Raw genomic sequence first — 5,897 nt, 5'->3', positions numbered from 1 at the left:
GAAAAACAAAAATACTTATGTTTATGATGGTAACTCCTAAATGTATTAAGATTTATGTAGGGATTTTGTATGGATGGATGGATGAAGAGAATGCCTCTCAAATCATTAGTATGGATGAAGAGAATGCCTCTCAAAAATTTATCTTAATGTGTTTATATGGAATGAAATAAAATAATTTTCATATAATATTTGATGGTACAACTGTCATTATTCTGCTTTTTTTCCATGATATTAGCAAATAGGCATTTTTCCACAGTAGTTTTTCCCATTCCTATTATCTCATTACTATCTTAAATCTCAAGGTTCATCATAGGTCTTGCATAAATACAAAATGGTTATCACCATAAACATATAGAATTTCCATCTATGTTCAAAATATGTATCCTTCTTTCGATGACCTATCTATATGATTTCCTATTTAAGTGGACATCATATTTTTGACTTGTGACAATAAAACAAATGAGATTATTAGAGGAAAATCTTTAAATCACTAGCTGGATAAGGTTTTTCAAAGTTTAAGGAATGAAAAGAAAGGAAAAAAATTTAAAAAAATGACATATATAACAGTAATGTAAAATATTAGGGAAAATAAGCAAACAGGACCTCCCTGGAAGTAAAGCAGGAAGTTTCCCAAGCCTGCTGCCTGGGAGAGTCTGGTGTTTAGTTTTGGTGGCTTTCCCAAGCCTGCTGCTTGGGGGAGTCTACACCTTTGATTCTGTTGCTTGCTGGAGCAGAGAAGTGTACTGCTGGGTGCACTGCTTGTTCACAGTGGTAACCATGACTACCTTGAACCACCTTCCTGAACAATATAAGAATGCTTATGATATAATGGATGGGATAGCAAGTTTCCTCACATACACTGTATAAAACCTTGCCGTTTTTTTTCTTGGGTGCTCAGCTCTTTGGGGAGTGATCCCACTGAGCCCTGAGCCCACTGGAGTGACAATTAAATCACTCTCTCCAACTCTCTGCGCGCCATCTGATTTCTCTGGGAAATTGCCAAAACAATAGTATAGGGGTTAAGTCTCAGTGTATAACCACAATGGTCTGAGTTCTACCTCCAGGCAGGGAGCTAATCCACATGTCACAGCACACCGCTCCTGTCTTTCTCCCTGCAACGCTAAGTAGTGTATTTCAGTAGATCTGCCCTTCTGCTCCCCACTCTGTCTCTGGTGAATCCTCTCACCACCTGTCTTCTGTCCTACACCTCAGCTCTTCTATGCATAAATAAATAAATCTTTTAAAAGAAAGAAAGAAAATAGGCAAACAACAAAAATTGAAGAAGTAAAAATAACTTCTCAAATTTAATGTATGCAAAATTGAACTTACAATCTTTTCATCTAAATGTGATCCTCCCCTAATGCTCCCAATTATGGTGAATGTCATTTGCATTTTTCATGCCTCTCATTGCCTCTCACATAAGCAATCTGGATATTATCCTTTACACTCCCTTACTATCAACAGTTACACTTTCTTTTTTTTTTAATGATATATTTATTTATGCATACAAGAACTGGGGGTACAGGCCAGAGATGCGGGAAGTGAGAAGATATACCAGAGACAGAGTGGGGAGCAGAACAGGTGGATTGACTGAAATATGCTGCTGAGGGGAGCAGCAGGCAAGACAGGAGAGGTCTGGTGCACCATGTGGGTCATCTCCCTGGCCGGGGGATGGAACTGGTGCTGCAGTGGCACCGAATAGCTGGATGACTTCAAAGTGCTGCCTCTTAACCCCTTCGCCACCAGGGAGGCCCCACCATTAACAGTTTCTGCCATTTTTTTTCTTCCACTTGTATCTCAAGCAGTCCTCTTGCCCCTCTCAATTCCCCCTAATATAATAGCCCTAGCTGTCATCATTTTTAATCTTATTACTTCACTGCCTAATAATAATTTTTCAATATCTACCCTTAACCTTTCTCAGACCTTGTTAATTTTAGTAAGCAAGGTAATTTTTAAAAATACAAATTGGTCTCTCTGCCGCCATCTTGGTTCCACGTTCTCACAAAATGCCCGGGGAAGCCAAAGAAACTCCCTGCTACAGAGCAGGATGTGCCACAGCCCCAGTCTGAGACAAGGTCTAGAACAGAATCTGATAGTGATGAATTCAAGGAACAGGATTCCATACAGGCAACCACACAACAAGCTCAGCTGGCAGCAGCAGCAGCAGCAGCTGAAATCAATGAAGAGCCAGTCAGTAAAGCAGAAACGGCCCAAGTGAAAAGAAATCACTGAAGGTTATGTCCAAACTGGGTCTTCAACAGGTTACAGGGGTTACTAGAGTCACTATCTGGAAATCTAAGACTATCCTCTTTGTCATCACAAAACAAGATGTCTACAAGGGCCCAGCTTCCCATACTTACATAGTTTTGGGGGAAGCAAAGATGGAGGATTTATCTCAGCATGCATAGCTGGCAGCTGCCGAAAAATTCAAAGTTCAAGGTGACGCTGTCTCAAACATTAAAGAAAAAAACACAGATTCCAACTGTACAAGAGGACAGTGAAGAGGAAGAGGTTAATGAAAAGGGTGTGGAAGTTAAGGACATAGAATTGGTCATGTCACAAGCAAATGTGTCCAGAGCAAAGGCAGTCCGAGCCTTGAACAACAGTAATGATTTTGTACTTGTTATTATGGAATTAACAATGTAGTCATCCGCAAAAGGGGACTTTTTTTTCCCTTTGGTGTTTCAAAAGAGTGACTGATGCTTGGTTTGAAATTTGTACTGTTTATATTTTTAATAAAGTTATGGCTTCTTGTTGGATAAAAAAAAAGAAATACAAACTGGATCATATTATTCTTTTTCCAAAATCTATCCACATCTTTACATATGTGTGTGTATATATATATATATATATATATAATTTAAATTAGGGTAAATAAAATTGATTTGGAAAACTGTATATGACTGAGAAATTTAGGATTCCAACTCTTCAGATGTGTGTGACCACACCACATCCACCACCACCAAGGCAGCCATAGTTTCCCACCATAGTCCAGTGTGCTTCTTCCTTCACTCACTCTCTACCTTCTCCTTCCTCTACTAAATGGCTTCAATTTCAAAGTAAAATTTTTTCTAGGGTTTTTTGTTTGTTTATGATTCTTTGGCTTGCTTCTTAATAATGTACAGATGAGCAAAACCATCCAAGTTGTGTCTTTCTCTATCAGGCTTATTTTGTTTAACCTACTTCCCTCCAGTTCCAGCCATGCTGTCACAAATGACCGACTTTCATCTTTGTATAGTTGAGTAATGCTCTACTGTGTGTCACCTCTTTTTAACATAAAATAAAAATATTTAATGACTCCTTAAAATTCTTGGTCATGTGTGAAGGCACCCGAATCAAATTAGTTTGATCAAAAAAAAAATGTCTAATGGAATCTAAGGAAAGAGTTAATGGAATCTAAGGAAAGAGTCAGCAATTAAGCTACAGGAAAGGCAAAGCTAAAGCAGGATATCAGAAATAACTGGACACCTGGACTCACACACCACTGAGCTACTGTCTCCTTCTTTGTCTCAGAGTTTCCTGAGCTATTGTCAAGATTCTACACTTTATAATCCTTTTGTAATAAGGAAGACCATTAGCTATCAATAAGTCCCCAGATTTACAATAAATAAAACCTTTTTCTTAAAAATGAGGTTATCATTATGTTTATAGTTTTCTAAAACATACTTTTGTTTAAATAATACCAGCCAGGACAATTGGAATCAAAGTAAAGAGATGATAGAAAAAGGAGTGCTTTCAAATTATTTGGCTTCAAATATAAATCCAAAGTTCTTAAGTAAGGACTTATGCAATTTAATTGGAGTAATGCATATATTACTGTCCTATTGTACTCATATTACAAAGTTTGTAGTTTATTTTCTCTTTTATAGTATAAATTGACTTGCATGAAAAATTGCAAACATATTTCAGGGAATGAAAATGAATTGTGGTTCCAAAAATATTTACAGAATTCCTGCAGTTTTGTTCAATAAAAGACTACTGTGTTGCTGTTTTTCAAGATGTGAAGTCAGTTTTTTCCCTGTTGTTGTATTGTTAGCAGTGTCATGCAATTGACAAAGGCATCCAAAAGAAAGTAGCATTTCTCAATAGTCCTCAATTTCCACATGTAGTCACAGAACTTTGCACAGTATGTGTTTGAAGCTAATTTGCTTCCATTCTTATTCGTACATAAAATATATGGTTTCTAAATTGGTTTAATGGAAGTAATTATCAGGACCATATTCACTGGAAGTGCTGTATGTGAGAGAACTCCATAGAAATAAAAAAAATACATTTTCTAGATAGACTTGTATAACCATTTTAGCTCAAGAAGCAAGCAGATCAGCACTACATGGTTGAACAGAAGAATCCTTATTAATCTTTCTTGAATTTAATGTGTTCCATTAAAATTTAAAATATTTTGAAGATTGCTAGGGCCTTGTTTTATTTAATATTAAATTTCCATTGTTACAAACAAGTAAAATTTTCTTATGACTTTATATATATATGTATTCATGCAAATGGTTACTGTATACTACATATGCATATCTATATATATCCTTACTGAAATCCATATTTGTAATTTTCTTTTCTTTTTCCTTTAAACCACTAACATTCATATTTAGAGTTATAAATCCAAAGCATTCATAGTGCCTGGATTGCAGAAAACTTTATATAAGAAGCTGGTCAAAATTAAAGTTATACCAAGGTGGTTTCTTCTTTTTCATACATCAGTTAACCCATTGGAAAAATAGAAAAAAAATGTTATGATTAACCTAGAAATTAAAAAGACAAGATAGCCCATAACAAATGGACTGTAGGGTAAATGGTTTTCAGACTTTTCTGCCCTCCCACCATTAGGATTGCCCTGCCTGATGGGGCACCTGCAGTTGTTACTTAGTTGTATTATTTACTTCTGTGGGCCACCAGAGGAGTATTGAGGTAGTCACCAAGAGAAGCAAAAGCAGGAGAGAAGCAGGGAAGAGGCAGGAGAGAGAATGGGGAGAAAGAAGGCCCGAGAACCCAGCCCAGGGTGAAGACTTGCTGGGGGCTTAGAGGCCTACTGGCCTCGTGGCCCCCTGGCACCCCTGCCTGCGGTGTACCTGGTAGCTGCTCTACATGTAACAACTCAATAAAAACCTGAGAAAGCCATCAAGGGCTGCAAGACTCTCCTTTATCCGTCTGCTGTATCAGAAAACCTGCACTGTGCCCATCCTGCCGCTACAATTGGCGTTAAGTCTACAGGATGTTCCGATGCAGATGGGTATGGAGCCCTCTGAAGACCTCAGGAGGGACTGAGGAGTAGCGGACTGTGTTTGCCTGTGACAATGCTGGACATGCCACGGGAGCACAGGTAATGACCAAAGTCCAGGAGCTGTGGAAAGAGCTGAAGACACTGCAGGAGCACAGGAGGTGTACAAGGTCCGGGAGCTGCAGGAGGAGACCTCTCGTGGAGGAGGAGACAGTGGGAGAGGACCAGCCCACTACCCCCGAGGCTGCAGAATTGTAGGGGAAGAAAGGACCACGATTCAGAGCTCGCCCAGTGCTGATGCAGGAAAAGACTGATGGCCATGGACTTACAATACCACCAAAAGGTGGAGGAACTTTGGCAGGGTAATGTTTTGGGGACCCTGGGGAAGGATGTTATTGTTTGTTAAAGGAGATGGGAATCTGGGGGTGGCCAGTGGACCACGGTGTTTAAAAGCAGCCTGTGTACTGTCCAGCAGCTAGGCAGAGGGTAAAAGCCAACTTAGGGAAAAGCTGCTGCTGAGATTGGGAAGCCATGAGCGGCTGTTAAGCAGCCTGAGCATGCTAAAGAAGGCCAGTGAGTCTCTTAAAATCACCTGTGGATGATGCCCTGCTCACGGTTGAGAGGATGAGGAGCTGAGGAACCCAACCTTGGGGGATGTGTGGGGAAC

General features: G+C 39.3%; 1 pseudogene across 1 annotated transcript; it reads left to right on the top strand.

The window, feature by feature from the left end:
* The first annotated feature begins 2,006 nt into the window (after nucleotides 1-2,006).
* On the top strand, nucleotides 2,007-2,646 carry LOC311169165 (nascent polypeptide-associated complex subunit alpha-like; annotated as a pseudogene). Its single transcript has one exon. The product of its transcript is annotated as a nascent polypeptide-associated complex subunit alpha-like (transcript).
* The last annotated feature ends 3,251 nt before the right edge of the window (nucleotides 2,647-5,897 follow it).

This window comes from Talpa europaea (assembly GCF_964194135.1).
Source record: "Talpa europaea genome assembly, chromosome: 1".
Lineage (NCBI taxonomy): Eukaryota > Metazoa > Chordata > Mammalia > Eulipotyphla > Talpidae > Talpa > Talpa europaea.
Note: the sequence above shows the minus strand (reverse complement) of the source record. Positions and strands in the feature narration are given on the sequence as shown.